Source organism: Nomia melanderi, chromosome 2 (genome assembly GCF_051020985.1).
Source record: "Nomia melanderi isolate GNS246 chromosome 2, iyNomMela1, whole genome shotgun sequence".
NCBI classification, from domain to species: Eukaryota; Metazoa; Arthropoda; class Insecta; order Hymenoptera; family Halictidae; genus Nomia; species Nomia melanderi.
The window spans coordinates 8,071,372-8,089,747 of record NC_135000.1 but is presented as its reverse complement, the minus strand read 5'-3'; the positions used below and the strand labels follow the sequence as shown (position 1 = coordinate 8,089,747).

The window sequence follows — 18,376 nt, the reverse complement described above, 5'->3', positions numbered from 1 at the left end:
CGAGCGGTTTGCAGCGCGAGCGCAGCCTAGTTAACAGCGAGCGAAGCATTGTGGACGGAATGATCGCTGGAACTGTGGACCGCGCGAAATACGAACCAGTTGGCCTGCTGAGGATGCGGTTGGGGAGGGTGGGTGGTTGTTTTGAGGGTTGTGGAACTGAGGATTTAGGGAGTGGGAACATTTGAGGATAGGAATTGTTTAACGTCTTGCTTTGTGATGTACTTTTTAAGTGTGCTTGATGGAATGGATGGAACTGTGTCGTTAACACTAGGTTTACGGAACGCGTGAATTTGACGCAGATTGGATTTTATAAACATTATTCGGTAAATGTTTCAATTTTCGTTGATCCAATTACACGAATATGAATCCTGATTGTCTATTTCTACATCTGCAATTTTGAAAATTTAAATGAACGAATATCAACTTCCTTAGGAACAATAGAATAAACTGTACAATAAATACCCGTAAACCTAGTGTTAATAATTTAGTAGAAAACTAGAATTACCATTCACATTAATGATTTAGTAGGAAATTAGAACTACGAAAATTAGAATGGATAGAACTATGTCGTTAATAAATTAGTAGAAAATAAATCGTAGAATGATAGAAGATAAGTAAACAGTGTATTTGATAGTTTTAATAATTTTATTCAAACGAATGTATTTTGTAACTTTGAATGATGTTAAACGTAGATACCTGTGTGTGCGAAAGTTTAGGTTGATTAATTATTTAATGTCATTCGTTATTTTACAATAAAAAATTAAACAAATCAATTTAACTCAGTGTATTATTAATCAATAAACAATTACAAGCTTGACCTTCATATAAAAATAACCTTTATAACGGAATGTTGAGCATTTTGTTAGAATAATCCTGAGTTACCCCTTGGTACACCAAATTGACAGGCATGTAAAAACGGTTGCAGCTCGCCAGGGGCAAACTCACGCCTGCGTGACAGCGGCCCTGAAAGTCCCTATTGGTTACTCTCTATTTCTACAATGAGTAAGACAAGGAGAGACAGAGAGTGTCAAGGACAGAGAAAAATTAAGGTAAACGAGAGACTCGCCATCTAGCGGTGGAAAGTTTGGTAGGTTATAAAAGTCTATATAAAATATGAGGTAGGGACAGAGCAACCAGTACCACCATAACACGTACGGTAACGGTGTGAAACACGTATCTCTGTCTTTCTCATACATTTGTCAAGATATTTGCATGTTATAATGAGGAACCCTTCCAACTACTTCTGTCCTTCGCCATTCCATATAGTCTTCCTTGTCTCTCATAGTTAAACAGTGTTGGCACCATCTGGAGCAACAGTGCTCAAACTACGACAAGCCAAATAGTATCACTACAACTCCGGTAGGTGGCGCTACCATATCAGCTACCTCTGTCCTTCTCCCTCCCGTAACACTATCCTTGTCTTTCCTCGTCTAGCGATAGTAATATCATCTAGTTGGAGACAGCTCAAACTACAAGCCAAATAGTATCGCGACACCTCCGGTAGGTGCCACCACCATATCAACTATAACTGTCCTTCTCCCTCCCATACAGTTAGAGTTAGAGATCTGTAGAACCCAAAACTACGGCCTTTTTTAGTTGGAGTAAAATAGTGTGAGTGCACAGCGATCTTCTCAAGCTTGTGAAGCTACTGCAACGAGGCTCAAACTAAATATAATAAAACAATTAGCTCTCTTGACACTTAAACTATCCCACAAGTGGCTCAAAAGCTCTAAAACCTCGAGCTCAAACTAAAAAAAGCGCAAAATTAACTCGCTGGGGGTTTGACCCCCCCCCCCCCCCCAAATGCCTCAAAAGCTCTAACACCTCGAGCTAAAACTAAAAAAGCTCAAAATTTAACTCGCTAGGAAATTAAACTCTCTCAAAAATGGGGGAAATTAAGGAAACAAAAATTATACGCTTGAAAGTTGGCGCCGCGAAATTGTTTTCGGATACCTCTTTGAATATGATATTCTCCTAGTAAGAAACTCGGATTTTCGGGTTCCGTTTCAAATTTCGCGCCCCTGGAATGTTTACATTTTTCGGATACCTCCTTTAGTATCATGTTCTCCTAGTAAGAAACTCGGATTTTCAGGTTCTGTTTCAAATTTCGCGCCTCTGGAATGTGTACATTTTTCGGATACCTCTTTCAGCATCATATTCTCCTAATACAAAACTCAGATATCGAGATCCGCCGGAAATTTTCCGCCTTTTGATTTGTTTACGTTTTTTCGGATACCTCCTTTCATATCATGTTCTCCTAATACTAAACTCAGAATTTCGCATTTCATTTCAAATTTCGCGGGTTGGAGAGACTTCATACTAGGAGAACATAATAGCAAAGGAGGTATCCGAAAAGTATAAACAAAACAAAAAGGCGGGAAATTCTGTTATACCTCTTTTAGTATCATATTCTCCTAGTAAGAAACCTGTCAGAGCCGCAAAATTTCAAATGGAACTCGAAAATCTGAGTTTTCTATTAGGAGAACATGATAGCAAAAGAGGTATCCGAAAAGTATAAACAAAACAAAAAGGCGGGAAATTCTGTTATACCTCTTTTAGTATCATGTTCTCCTAGTAAGAAACCTGTCAGAGCCGCAAAATTTCAAATGGAACTCGAAAATCTGAGTTTTCTATTAGGAGAACATGATAGCAAAAGAGGTATCCCAGAATCTCCCGCCCTTTTGGTTTGTTTACACTTTTCGGATACCTCCTTTACTATCATGTTCTCCTAGTAAGAAACCTGTCAGAGCCGCAAAATTTCAAATGGAACTCGAAAATCTGAGTTTTCTATTAGGAGAACATGATAGCAAAAGAGGTATCCCAGAATCTCCCGCCCTTTTGGATTGTTTACACTTTTCGGATACCTCCTTTACTATCATGTTCTCCTAGTAAGAAATCTCTCAGAGCTGCAAAATTTGAAATGGAACCTGAAAATCTGAGTTTAGTATTAGGAGAACATGATATGAAAGGAGGTATCCGAAAAAACGTAAACAAATCAAAAGGCGGGAAATTTCAGGCGGATCTCGAAATCTGAGGTTCTTACTAGGAGAACATGATACTAAAAGAGGTATCCGAAAAACATAAACAAATCAAAAGGCGGGAAATTTCAGGCGGATCTCGAAATCTGAGGTTCTTACTAGGAGAACATGATACTAAAAGAGGTATCCGAAAAACATAAACAAATCAGAAGGCGGGAAATTTCAGGCGGATCTCGAAATCTGAGGTTCTTACTAGGAGAACATGATACTAAAAGAGGTATCCGAAAAAACGTAAACAAATCAAAAGGTGGGAAATTTCAGGCGAATCTCGAAATATAAGGTTCTTATTAGGAGAACATGATACTGAAAGAGGTTTCCGAAAAATCTAAACATTCCAGAGTCGGAAAATTTGAAGGGGATCTCGGAAATGAGAGTATCTTACTAAAAGAGCATGATAATAAAGAAGTTTCGCGACTTTTGAAAATTTTATTATTTTTAGGATACCTCCTTTACCATTATATTCCTCTGCTAGGTACGATGAAATAAAAAACACGAGCTTTACAATATCAATCTGTTTATTTATTTTCACCCATTTCTTAACATTGACATGTGTAGTACAAAAGCGTTGTAAATAATTTAATTATTAATTATAAACTCCCATTGAATCCTCGCTGAAGTTCTACAAGATTCCTTCACACTCCAGCACGCCAAACTGCAGTTAAAACGCGCCAGTTTAACGTTGGGATACTGCAAATATACGTAAATAATGTTAAACACAACTAAAGATTGTATGAGGGCAATAATTACAATTTTAAATTCCCTGGAATAGCCGCGTAATCAGCGCCATCTATGATAAAATCCTCAAGCTACTGGTGAAATAGTATAGCCATACCACGGTTAGATGGCGCTGAACATATCGCTATCCTCGTCGCACAGTATGTCTTTCCTTGTCTCGTGGTAGCAGCGCCATCTACAATATAACGTCCAAGCTGCTCGCCAAATAGTACGTCTATACTCTCGCTAGATGGCCTGCTACACAGATTTCCTTGTCACTTGTCAGCGCCATCTCCAATAAAACGTCCAAGCCAGTAGCCAAATAGTACACTTACTCACAAAAATGGCTCAAAAGCTCTAAAACCTCGAGCTCAAACTAAAAAAACTCAAAAGTTGACTCTCCAAAAAAGAACTCCTTCAAGAAACCTTTGCTTCACCCGGAATAGACCTCTGGAATCGGTGTGAGAAGCCCCTTAAACCATCGCGAAACATGCCCTGAATCATCGAGAGAAACCCCTCTAAGATGCTCGACAGACACCCACGAGAGACCCCCGCGTGACACCTCCGCGGGAGACCTCTGGAATCGGTGTGAAAAATCCCTTATACTGTTGCCACAGTACTACGAAATCGGTGTGAGAAACCCCTCGCACCCTCACGGCGCCCGGAATCGGTGTGAAAAACCCCTTATACTGTCGCAAGAATCCTACGAAATCGGTGTGAGAAACCCCTTAAACCTACGGGAGAGATCCCCGCGAGAGACGCCCGCGAGTAGACCCCGCGAGAGACCGCCTGAAACGATGTTAGAAACCCCTCGAACCTCCGCGAGAGACCACCACGAGAGACCCCCACGAGAGACCCCCGGAATCGGTGTGAGAAACTCCTTAAACTTACGCGAGAGACTCCCTGAATCGGTCAGAGAAACCCCTCAAACCTTCGCGAGAGACCCCCACCAGAGACCCCCACTAGAGACCCCCACGAGAGACCCCCACTAGAGACCCCCACTAGAGACCCCCACTAGAGACCCCCCACGAGAGACCCCAGGAATCAATATGAGAAATTCCTCCAATCTGTAGCCATTGTGTCAGTAATGTTAGTCTCTACTTTCACATAAACAAATTTGTTTGTTATTAAAAACCGTATACATTTTAAATTCTTTTGTTAACATCCGCAATATTCATTTCGTAAACATTCAGTAAGAAACAAGACATCATAGAAATTGTTCAATAAAATATTTCAACATTATAATTTACTGAACATTATAAATATATTACATATTCAATAAAGAAAAACATCAAAAACTGGTGCTGCCACCTATTGATGCAACGCTCAAACTTTAAGCCAAATAGTATCACGTTTTCACTACCAGATGGTATCATCACATACCCTATCCTGCTCCCTCTCATATATATATATTCTTCTCTCTCCCTCCAGCGATAGTACTACCATCTAACGGCAGAACTCTCAAACTGCTAGCACAATAGTTCCCCCACGTCTCCATCAGATGGCGCCATCATATAACCTACTTCTATCCTTCTCCCTCTCATATCTCTATCCTTCTCTCTCCCTCCAGCGATAGTGCTACCATCTAACGGCAGAACTCTCAAACTGCTAGCCCAATAGTTCCCCCACGTCTCCATCAGATGGCGCCATCATATAACCTACTTCTATCCTTCTCCCTCTCATATCTCTATCCTTCTCTCTCCCTCCAGCGATAGTGCTACCATCTAACGGCAGAACTCTCAAACCGCTAGCCCAATAGTTCCTCTACATCTCCAACAGATGGCGTCACCAGACTTACCATCTCTATCCTTCTCTTTCCCATACATCTTCCCTCGTCTATCCTTCTCAATGACTCTTCCGCCATCTACTGGTGGCACGCTCGAACTTCCAGACGAATAGTTTCACAGTATCGCCGCTAGATGTCACCGCCAACGCTTCTGTCTCTGTCACTCCTTTATATCTACTGTCCGCCTTGCTCGTGTGTATAGCTGGTTGCCTACTTAAAGGGGCGCAGAGACAGCAGACATGTGCTCGCCGTGCTCGACCGGATGGTTCTGACAGATTTTCGGCAGTCTGGCCGACTGCTTTGTTTGTCCCTTGGCTTAAGCAATACAATGATGTCTCCCCTTGTCATCGAAACCGGATAGTCATTGTCATGGGATTCTAACGGGAAGGGGCTGTATATACCTGGGGATACGTGAACAAACCTGAAATACTTGTACCGTTATTTTGAACCATTTCCACTCGGAAGGGGACTTTGTGTCACGATTTAGTTGAAGACAGTAAAATTATAAGGCTTGATGATTAATATTGAACTTTGTACAATGCATCGCTATGTGGAATATTGAAGTAAAATAGTAATAAATAATTGAAACTTTGCAGTCGAGAGTATTTTTCTCAACAAATATTATTTTATTATTGAATATATTAAGTATATTTATAATTATTTTCTGATGAAATATCAATGGTGTTTTTTACAACTAATATAAAGAAATACCTTGCATAAATTAAGTGATGGAACTATTTTATTTCGATGTTCTATGTGTTGATACATTGTAAAAAGTTTAATATTGAACTTTAAATTTTATGATTTTATTGAGTTAAATAAAAATGGCGACTAAGGGGCGTTTCTCGAGTGAAAAGGGTTAATTTATTGATTGAATTAGTTACGTCAGTTGCAACAGACATTGTTTATAATTTACCAAAGAAACAGTATATTTATAGGAAAAAACTTTCGATTGCAAAGTGTTAAATGGTGTTTCCATAATGTTTCGTGCCTCTATGGTGTGGTGGTTATGGAGGTACGTGCTGAAATGCGTGTGTAAATGAGAATGTAATGAACAGGGGTGAAATAAAATTGCCGAATATCGCATGGTACGTTATTTATTTATCATTTCTCTATACACCGTTTTATCAGTTAATGCTCTTCAACCTTTTTATCACAAAAGAAGATATAATAGAGGCTGACAGGGTACAGGTCGTTATGCAGAGTGATAAAAAACATACAATTCATTATTACAAAAATTAGTCATCGCGTTTGATGATGAACAAAATTTACAATACTGATTATTTATGAAACTTTTCAGTATTCATTATTACTAAGTTATTAACACAATGCTAGTGTACCATATAAGTTACTATTTTATTTAAAAAATCAATACAGTTTAGATGACATAATCAGAAATTTGAAGGTCCTTTAATATTTTATTATAAAAATCGATTCAGTTCACAAGCAACGTAACCCAAATTTCCATAGCATGGAACATGTTAAATAAACCATTTGAAATTAAGTTTACAAACAATAGTACAATCCGACTCATGGTTTTTGCAATGCCTTTGTATTTCTATAGTTACAACTATTTTTTTTAATCAAACAAAGTTCTATTGCAATTGCTTAATGAAGCAACCGTGTTTGCTACCACCTATTAATTAAACAATTGATGTTTAATTAACACTTTGACTGCCAAGTAAACACTCATCAAAACTCCTGTAAAATCGATACAGTTTCCTTAATCATCAAAAGCTTAAAAGTCAAAATTCTTCATATCGATTGCTCTAATATCTTTCTCATATCTTACACACTTAACAATATTCGATATGTTCGCGATACGTTACCAACAAAATCAATGTTTAAGTTTATGTTAAAAGTCGTGTCACCCAAATTCGAATGACGTGCAGCCCAAGGAGTTAAAGAATTCCCCCCTTCAATTTAATAATTTCCCCATTTGATTAAACAATTACTGTTTAACCAAAGAATTTTTATTTGAATTCCTTAATCGAGCCAATTCCAGCGGGAATGCAATGCTGGACCGACTCCGACGGAAAACGAGCAAGCTCGAGACTTCCGTCAACTTCCAAAAATCAGTTTAATATTCTGATTCCGCATTGCGGAATGTATCAGATATTAAGCTGATAAGAACAGATACTACACTTTGATCTTAGCTCATTGGAGCCGAGAAGCGATGCTGTTGCTAAAAGCTAAACACTTTATAACGTTTCAGAGTAGAAATATCACTAGCGAGAAAACTACGCTCGAGATTCGGACGTCTAGCGGTCGACGCGAGCAACTCGGGTATCGTTACACGTGGGGATAACGCACACAACCACGCTGTACCCTCTGTATGCGTGTGTTTAATACTAGACTAACAGATAGATCGGTTAGAATGACTCATTTCTGATCGCTTTTGTTACAATTACCGAAAACGTGCAAACGCTTCTCTGAGAAATCGTTAATTGATATTTATATATCGTTAATCGATTTAGTGATATTTATAATGAAATATAAACTAACTGAAATCTTAACAAATGAACAATTATAAGTTTTATAAAGAGATTTGTGAAAGTTTAGAAACGGTCATTAAGTTACAAACCAATATAACAAGTATTAAACAGACTGAAATTATCTTTTTAATTGTATAGAACACTTGTTGCAAGAATATGAAATAATTGATAATTTAACTGTTAATTGAAATCGAAAATTTCTGAAATTTCTAAAAAGTTTTGCAATAAATTATTCAACATTCAGTACAGACTTTGGAATTTGCAAGATTTTAACTGGAAATTGATATTAAATTCGACAAGTAACAGTTATTACCGTAATCAGAAGTAATTAACTCATTAAGTCCCACTGATCTATTAATAGATCACTCACTGTAAATTGTTATAGCATGTTCCCAGTGATCTATCTATAGATCATGCTATATGTAGTATATTGAATATGTTATAGACGTTTATTTGAACGATGATAATTTGTTAATTTCATTAATACAAAATTTCATCTAAAAATTCAAAAAAAAGATTTGGGACTTAATGGGTTAATTAGGTTGCAGCCGTTAGCTCGGTATTGCTCTGAATTTAGAGCATCGTGTCTAAAGTAATACCGATTGCCCAGGTCTGACCACGTGGAGACAGACAGTGGACGGAAAATAATTTAGAAAAAAAACCCTCACGTTTTATTTCGGATTTCTTTGGAAGTTGTGTTAACAAGGGTTGTAGGAATTTTATGGTTAATAGTTTGTTAAGAGAGAAACAAACTTACATCTGTTTCAAGTTAAAAACTATAAATTTTTAGATATTGAAGGTATTAGAAAATATGAAATATTGAAATTATTAGGCATTAAAAGTATTAAGTATTAAATATTATAAGTGTAAAGTATTGAAACTATCAACTATGAAATATTGAAAACATTAAGCATTAAAAGTACTAAGTATTAAATATTATATGTGTAAAATATTGAAACTATTAACTATGAAATATTACAAATATTAAACATTTAATATTGAAATTATTAAGCGTTAAAAGTATGAAGTATAAAACATTGAAACTATTAACTCAGAAATATTACAAATATTAACTATTAAATATTGAAAATATTAAGCATTAAAATTACCAAGTATCGAACATTATAAGCATAAAACATTGAAACCATTAACTACTAAATATTACAAATACCATATATCAAACATAAAATATGAAATATCAAATATCAAAATGAATGTCACATCGAAACATGTGCTAACTCCATAATGACATTCGATATCTCTAAGCAACGGGTTAACACTGAATTTTCGAGGTCGACTGTCAACGTTCGAATATGGACAGCCAACGTGCCCGTAACGGTGTGTCCATTGTCAGTGACGGGGCAGGAAAGATCCATCTGTTCCTGTTCATAAAGTGCCGTGCACAAACGAGACGTAGCTGTTTCCACATCCGACAACGCTGGCGTGTGAAACAGACGCCGGGCAAAAGGGACCGATGTGCAACAACAGTCTGGGAGTGCCTTTTTAATGTCACGGAAGGAGTTACCTTTAAGTATCGCCGATGTCGAATCGCATGAATCGTTAGATTGGGGGAGAGCCGCGACGGAGAACGGCCCGAAGATGGCCATTGTCTTATTACAATCTGTTCTGCACGCGTTTACAGCCGCTGCCAGCTGTTTTTCTCAACCTATCACTACTCTCGATTAACACATCTCGCCCTATCATTTCTTTTTCAATTCTGTTCGATATTACTTTGTCGTTAGTAATTCATTGGAAAAAAAGAAAAATTGTAGGCATGTTCTATGTCTATGATTGCTTTTGAGTATAACAATTGATTACAGAAGAATAATATTTACTTTAAAAAGAGAAGAATTATAAATATAAAAATAAAAGTATATGAAATATATAAAATAAAAGAGGAAACAAAATTTCGAGCCATTTTTGGGAGAGCTTAATTTCTCAGAGAGTTCAATGTTGAGCTTTTTTAGCTTGAGCTCTCGATTGTAGAGCTTTCGAGCTTTCGAGCCTTTGTGGGGGGGGGTAATTTCTCAGAGTTATATTTTGAGTTTTTTAGATTTAGCATCGCGTTTTAGAGCTTTTAAGCTTTTGAGACATTTTTAGGGGAGCTTAATCTCCCAGAGAGTTAAATCTTAAGTTTTTTTAGTTTGAGCATTGCGATGTTTGGAGCTTTCGAGCTTTTGGGCCATTGTGGGAGCGATTAATTTCTCAGAGAGTTAAATTTTGAGTTGTTCTAGTTCGAGCTCGCAATAATAGAGGTTTTGGGCCATTTTGGGAGAGTTTAATTTCCTGGCGAGTTAAATTTTGAGCTTTTTAGTTTGAGCCTCGTGTCATTAGAGCTTTTGTGCCAACCGAAACCGCAGCATTGCGAAGAATCCCAGCGGAGCGACGAACGAACGAAAGAAAAGGAAGAGCGCAGACTGGATGTTACCGTTTCCACGGTTGAATCGCAGAAAATCCCCGGATCGTATTACCGAATGATCGCGTCACGCTTCCCTCCGCGTTATTAATCACCGTTGCATCTTAATTAAATACGCTTCCACTAAATCTCGCTTCTAATGACACCAGACGTTCTTCTTCCGCCGTTTGAAATACAGTGAGAACCCGCCCGCAGGCTTTCCGACCTAATTTCGCGTAATTAAATGGTTATACGGTCCGTCGGGGATTCATTAAGCACTCGGCGTCTAATTAACGGGGCGAGGACGATTCTCTGTTCTCAGAGAAAAATAGAGAGGAAGATCATCTGTTCCATTCATAACCCTGTTGGACGGTGAACGGGTTAAATTATTGGAGAGCTTTTTTTTAATGAAAATAGTTAAATATTTACGAGTGTGCAGGTATGTGTGTTATTCGCAGATTTTGTCAAAACAAAGTTTGAACAAATTTTTCAAACAAAGTTTCGTGTGACGCTTGTGTTCCACCATTGATTATGGAAGCTAATATTAAACTAATAATTGGAGCTTAATGCAATTAATTATAACTGTAATAGTAGTTCTAGTTGATAATTAGTGATTCAGTGATTATATCTGTATTACTGTTTTATTAATATTTTACTGTTACTTCACTATTACTCTACCATTTTCTTACTAATGTTTCATTACTACACTTACTAACTAATTATCAATTATTAAGCACTCCAGATTGTTTTGTATGGAGCCTACAGAGTTTAAAGGGTTAAGATTCATTAAAATATCTAATATTATTCCTGGTGCAATATGGAGCCTACAGAGTTCAAAGGGCTAATACAAACAAATCAACGAGCTCCAAGATCGTCTAAACAATTTTAAAACAGACTTTCGCAGATCCCCGGAGATTAAGCCGGACAAGTGAGCACAATATTGATATTGCAATCGCACAGAAACGATGGAGCCGACGTTTGCTACTGCAGAGAAAGGCGCGCATAATTTTCAAGTTCAGCCGTTGAAATTGCGCGAGCGTACAGTGCGAGCAAACAGCAATTTTTCAGAGAAAACTCGCTAACTGAAAAAGTATCGGTGACACGAGCAACTGCTTCAGACGAAAGGTTGTAACACGTTCTTAAATAATTGCTATTCGATCTCATCTCATATTTCATTAAGTCTCACTCGTCATTCTATGGCAAGGATTAACACTTCAAATCTATCGTTTCAATTATCATATTTCACCGTTCATACTACAAGATTCTTCTACCAAAAATGCCCAACGCTCTTTCTGATGAACTATAGATCAACATTTCTCGAAACTAACCTACATAAATTAACTCTTCGCGCTCCTAAATCAAGCGTGACTTATTAGTTTCATTCGTAAGTGTGATTCTGTGTGATGATGATATTTTTCAAATAGATTATATTATTATATTATCTCTACAAACAATTTTTTCAAGTGCATTTCAACCGAAATATTTTCATAATACAGAGTTATCGAAGGAGAAACGCAAAAGAAATTCGAACTTTTAATTTTTATTATATAGGTAATTAAATTTTGGAATTAGGTACGTGGGCAGCAATACTTGGAACGTAATTTCTATGGCTCGGGACCACGGGGGCATTTTCCCCCATTCGCAAAGGGAACGCCGACGACCGTCTGTCACTCGAAAGTATGCGGACACTTATGATTTTTTTGCAGAACCCGTGACATATATAATATGCAGCTATCATTATCGTCGAACGATTCTTATTGCCGTGTTCCGCGACGCGCTGCAAAGACATAATGTATTCTAATGGTATTACATTCGACGATTGCATTATTCGAATATCGTTGCATTATTCTTCTTTCGCCTCGCTTATTTACTTATGCGATGGATATGCAACGTTATTAACCGGTTAACTGTGTTTCACGAGTATACACGTCATCTTAAAACTCTTAATGCTAACTTTTTCAACGATGGATTATTTATTTTTTGAGGCAAACATGTAATTCTTCTTCGTTTCGCTTTAGTTTTTCGCATTCAACGAGTATACACTTCGTTATTTGATTTTATCGCGCGCAAGGAGAGATTTTTCAAATTAAATTCCATACTTAACTGGTTAACACATTGCGTACTGCTAACAAGAAATCTCGTTTTTATGTAAAGACTCTTAGCTATGCAACTTCGCTAATTACTACAGCAATTGGAAAAATATAAAATTTAATTCGAATTGATTACCTATTTAAAATATATTACATAACAATATGATACCAGAATTTTTTTTATAGATAGCGATATAAGTGGATCTCACTGGAAAGCAGCGCAATTTAATTTTCCGATAATTAGACGGTACGCAATGTGTTAAGTTGACCAATAGTACATTCAGAAATATAGCCATTCTTTTTCTTTATTGTCAGTTTTGTAATTGCCGGGATAAAAGCAAAATGTGACAACGATATGCGACATTCACGAAGAATGTGTGGTAAATGTTGAACGTGATCCGTGGTGGAAACCCATGAACAAATTCGTCTCAGGCAAATTGAGTTTGTGTAGTGGAAAATACTTTGGAACTTTGAATCTTTGAAATATTGGAATCTTGAAACTTTGAAATATTGAATCTTTGAATCTTTGGAATTCTGAAACTTTAGAACTTCAGAAATTTGAGTATTTGATACTTTAGAATATTGAAGCGTTAAATCATTGAAATATTGAAATCTTTAAACTTTGAGACACTGAATCTTTGAATCTCTGGTACTTTGGAACTTTAAAACTTTAAAACTTTAGAAATTTTAATACTTGATACTTTAGGACTTTGAAACTTTCAATCTTCGAATCTTTGTATAGTGAAAAATACTTTGAAACCATAGAACTTCACAAATCTGAATACTTGAAACTTCACAAACTTATAAATTTGAAATCTGAGTTTAAAAGCACTTAGAAAAAAAGCAATAAAAGAAGGGATAAAATTGTTTGCCCCGGTTGTTCGATGAAAAGGGTGAATCCGCTCCTGTCCCCTAACCTTCCTACCCGTTGACCTTACCCAGCCGCTCATCATTCCGCGGCACGATCGATTTGCATAAGGCCGGAGTGTATCGAGCGAGCGCGAGGTCGGATCGCGGCACAGCCAACATGTGCTCCCGACACAGTGCTGAGGTCTTGCTTTACGGCCGCGATCCGGGTAACACACGATACGCTGTAAGAGCACTGTAAATTTTATTCGCATCCTACAAAGATCAAATTAGCCTCGGCTATTCAACCATTATATATGTATACATATATGTAAATATATATAAAGGTGTGAGTATATATATATATATATATATATATATATATATATATATATATATACACAATGCACAGCACAAAAGCATGCGGATTTGTTACATAAAATATGCGAACCTTTATCCTATGTCGCGCGCAATCTTTAGATATCTTCGTTCAACGGATTCGAATTAATTGTGAGCATCTGTGATCGTTGATGGGTACGTCAAAATTGATCTACTGTAGAGGGATTATTAAATTTGATTAGGTATTGGATACTAGATTGGATTTAGGTTCTTTGAAAGTTTGAAAAATTAAGGATTGAGTGAGGTGAAATGTTTCTGATGTTGTTATGGTTGCGTTTCTAAATATAGGAATCTCCAAAGTTTCAAATAATCAATTTTTCGAAGTTACAAAGTATCGAAGTTCCAAAGTTTCAAATTTCGAAAGTCCGAAAGCTTCAAAGTTTCGAAGTTCTGAAGTTCTAAAGTTCCAAAGCTCCAAAGCTTCAAAGCTTCAAAGTTCTGAAGTTTCAACGTTTCCAAGTTCTAAAGTTTCAAATATTCAAATTTCTGAAAATTCGAAGTTCCAATTTTCCAAAGTTCCAAAGTTTCAATGTTTCAATGTTCCAATGTCCTAATGTCCTAATGTCCCAGTGTCCCAGTGTTCCAAAGCTTCAAATTTCCAAATTTCAAAAGTTTCAAAGCTTCAAAATCAATTACAAACCATAACGTCAACGTAGAAATACCCGACATTCTATTGCAGAGTTCATTAGAACTTCACAATCTTGTTGCCAAATTCCTAACTGAAGAGCTAAAACACGATGGAGAAAGTAGCAAGGGCTAAAAGGTGGAAACAACAAGAAGACACACGGGGTCACGGTTCACAGCTATCGAAAAACCGTTTCGCAAGCAGGTTTTCTGTCCGTTATTGTGTTCCCGGGGCCGGCAGATCGGCCGATTGCGATTTTAACGCGGCGGAAAGCAATCAGATTTCATCCGAGACCTTTTCGAGCGCTGTTGTACGCGGCTCAGCCGCGGAAACGAGCTACACATCGTTACAGCTCGTTATCTCGGCCAATTTGTTCGGCAAACAGAAAACGTTTTAAGGCGCGTGTCGCAATGCCGCGGGATTAGCCACCTTTCTCCCGTCCAACGCGCGAAAATTGTCGATCGACCGCCGATCTTTGCGCATTTCGCCGAATCTGCATAAACATGGGCGCTCGGATAGTCGAACGACGTTTTCGTGTATTTTGTTTAATGATCCGAACACCGTAGGATAAGAATTTGAAAGCGAATGGATCGTCGCTGCTGTTAGTGATCGTAAGTGGGGTAATGAGAACATGGTTTCTAATGTTGGAAATTTGAAACTTTGGAAATTTGAAATCTTGGGGCTTTGGAACACTGGGACATTGGGACATTTGAACTTTGAAACTGTGGAAATTTGGAAATTTTGAACTTTTGAAATTTGAAGTTCTGGAACACTAAGACATTGGGACATTGAAGCTTTTGAAATTTGAAGCTATGGAACACTGAGACACTGGGACATTAGGACATTGGAACATTGAAATTTTGGAAATTTGGAAATTCGAAACTTTGAAGCTTTGAAGCTTTGGAACTTTTGAAATTTGAAACTTTATATTCAAATAAATAATTCATATTTCACTTTACACGTACACAACTAAATAAATTTCTTATATTCAAATAAATAAATTATATCAAATTTCATAAGTACCAATTAATTAAAATTAAAATTTATAGGTTATACATATACATATATATCGAAATAGACTACCTTTTCCTATAAATGAATTAATTATTATTGAATTATTCTCGGAACTTTTCCAACCCATGGTTCCAATTAACCGCGTGAAATGGAGACTCGTGTAAAAATGTGCCGCGTAAACTGAGGGCCGAGTGTACCTAACATTACCACGCTGCGAGAAAAAGTGTCAAGTTCGTGCGAAATTAGATAGGTTATTAGATACCGTTTGATAAGGGAACACAATGCAGCCGGCGAGATACCCCGTACGAGGCTCGCATAATGGCAGGATGTTTATGCCTCGCGCGAGTCGTAAATTTAAGGGACGCGCCGTACGATAAAGTCGCCGCGGATGGTACTTCAACGGAGGAATCACTGGACGAATTCGAACTCTTGATACAGTAGTGAAGTGTTCGAGTATCTATCGAAATTAGGAGAAATTCTATGTTAACCCATGGCGCTCCAAAAGTTTTCTATCGAAATTAGACGAAATTCAACGTTAACCCTAGCACTTCAAAAGTTTTCCACCAAAAATATGGAACGCACTTCGCTACTTAAAGATTGAGTATTAAAAAAATGGCCGAATGAATTTATAAACATCTATTTCATTTTGACAAAGAGAATGATTTATTAATCTAATAATCGCTATCGAAGTTTGTGTTTCATAAATATTTGTAAACCCATAACTGCATAAAATCATGAGGTCAAGGGAAATTTTTATAGGTATAATCACAAATGAAACTTTGTATTTCAATTTTGACCTGAAGTTGATAAAATGCTTACACAATACTAAAAACATGTTAGATTCCCTTTATTGCTAATAAAATGAAGAAGAAACTTTTCGCGAGAGATATATCGCCTGATGGCACCCGAAGGGTTAATATCGGAGTTTAACGAGCCTCGCGTAAAGATGGCCGTCGGATCTATTAGTTGAAATTAATTTGATAGCTTGATGAAACGAATAGATGCTTGAGCAATCGTGTTTTAATTGTCTTGTACCGCGCGATGACTTTATTACTGTTTCATCGGGGAATCAACAGCGAAGGTTGAGAGACACTGCATTAGAATAATACGCAACAGTCGCGTATTACCCGCGTGATATTAGATCTTCTCGAAAGAAACCTCATTAAGACTTCTCGTTCTGACGTTTGAGCTCATTAAACCCGATTCCCGATACGGTCGCCACTATAAATCATTGTTATTCGAGATTTACATACGTAAACGCGGGGAACGGAAACATGGCGGACCGCCATCCGGTTGAGACACGCTTGAATCACCCTTTCGTGTCATCTTTCTGCCATTTTTCTGGACCAATCACTTCTTTCAAATACCTTTTGCAAGTGTTCTTTGCGTTTCGCAATTGGAATATTTTTGGAAATTAAAGTGACAATTAGAATTGAAATTAGAATTAAATAAGGATAATAATGTGACGAATTAAATTGAAATTATATTTTTGGATGAACACTCGTATGTTTTAGAAACGAAAAATACAATGTTGAGAGTTAGATCGTTCGTTTCGTGTAATTCCTTTCGTGTTTTAATGTAATTTATTTGACGGTGTTTTCTTTTTTTCATTTGAATTTCGTGTTTCAGGTTATCTCTTTTCTGTTCAGTCGATTCTATTCTTTATATTTCCTAGAGAATGCGCCGGCCATTGAAGAACGTGAACCTGGGATCCAAATTATTCAAGAAAAGAATTTCATAATCGCCCAGAGTAACGTAATTTCCTTTTGTAACGCGAGTTTCTCCCGTGATTACGGCATTGTTGTATAATTAATTCGTTAATAGCACTTGAATGTTAAAAACGAGTACGAAATTCCGCGCTGCATGGTAATGATCTCTGCTCCCATATTTTCAGTTACAAATTGTTAGACACTTCAGTTTCCTCGGGGAAAATGTCGAAGTGAGTCGCGAGAACTTCGAATTGCACTACATTTCAAAATGCAGGACAATAGAGAACAAAATGGCGACCACATATATGGCTGACTGTTTTCTATCAGTGTATCAGCTAATTTCTATACTATTTTCCACTTCAACAATTGTAAAATTCAATAATAAAATATAACAAATAATGTACAATCAATTATTATACCAATATAATAATAATAATAATAATCACGTTATATAATCCTTTTTTATATCTACAATTTTATATCTACACTGTAGAAATATTAAAATAATTTTTACTGAATTAACGTCTAACACAGAATTATAAAATTAAAAATGACATCAACGAATTATTATAATAATATAATCTAGTAAATAACAAAATAATGCAACGATGCAATAAGAATATTCACCGTTATAAAACTAATATAATAATTTTGTACACGTAAACACGATTGTCAAGAAATATTCGAAGAATTTCTAAATGATCGTTCAACGGAAAATTATCGAAGTGAAAATTACGACTTCCTTTTGGAGCAAGCGACGCTCGGAACACCGGCCTGTATTCGGCCTTTAAATCGACCTTTAATCGACCAATACCCTTTACCTCCAATATTAGCACTCATTATCTAATTTTTTCGACAGCCACGGCGGATAATAAATTATTACACCACGACCAGTTTGTTACATGGTATCGATATCGCTTCACCTTCCGTTGCACGTTCCCGAGCGCGATGAATATTGTTGCACGGGAACGTTTAACCGAGTCAACCTTATAATTTTCTGGCCGCGCGGCGACAGGAAATCCATCTCCGCGAGTGAAAGGTATTTTAACATGATCATTAAACCGGCGGTTATTTATTTAATATTTCTTATAGTAGCGATTTATCCAATTACACCGCTCCGCCGCGGAGATGCTCCGCCATGGGAACATTACTTTTACCTCGAGATAAAAACGAAAATTAAACATGAACATTCTTTCGTTTGGAAACTGTCGATAGCGATCAGAGACTTGCTACCATTTTCTAAATAGTGACTGCGGTTTTCTTAT

General features: G+C 36.9%; 1 long non-coding RNA gene and 1 other non-coding gene across 4 annotated transcripts; one reads left to right on the top strand and one right to left on the bottom strand.

Annotated features, from left to right (window-relative positions):
- Window positions 1-7,523: 7,523 nt before the first annotated feature.
- Window positions 7,524-7,716, bottom strand: LOC116426331 (U2 spliceosomal RNA). Its single transcript, XR_004234896.2, has one exon. It is a non-coding gene; the product is annotated as a U2 spliceosomal RNA (small nuclear RNA).
- A 2,892-nt stretch (window positions 7,717-10,608) lies between these two features.
- LOC143176934 (uncharacterized) lies at window positions 10,609-17,397 on the top strand. Of its 3 annotated transcripts, XR_013001496.1 has the most exons (4): window positions 10,609-10,867; window positions 11,163-11,553; window positions 17,032-17,157; window positions 17,297-17,378. It is a non-coding gene; the product is annotated as an uncharacterized LOC143176934 (long non-coding RNA). The 3 variants fall into 3 exon arrangements; XR_013001494.1 differs by having other exon boundaries at window positions 17,032-17,397; XR_013001495.1 differs by lacking the exons at window positions 17,032-17,157; window positions 17,297-17,378 and adding an exon at window positions 12,001-12,412.
- Window positions 17,398-18,376: the final 979 nt, after the last annotated feature.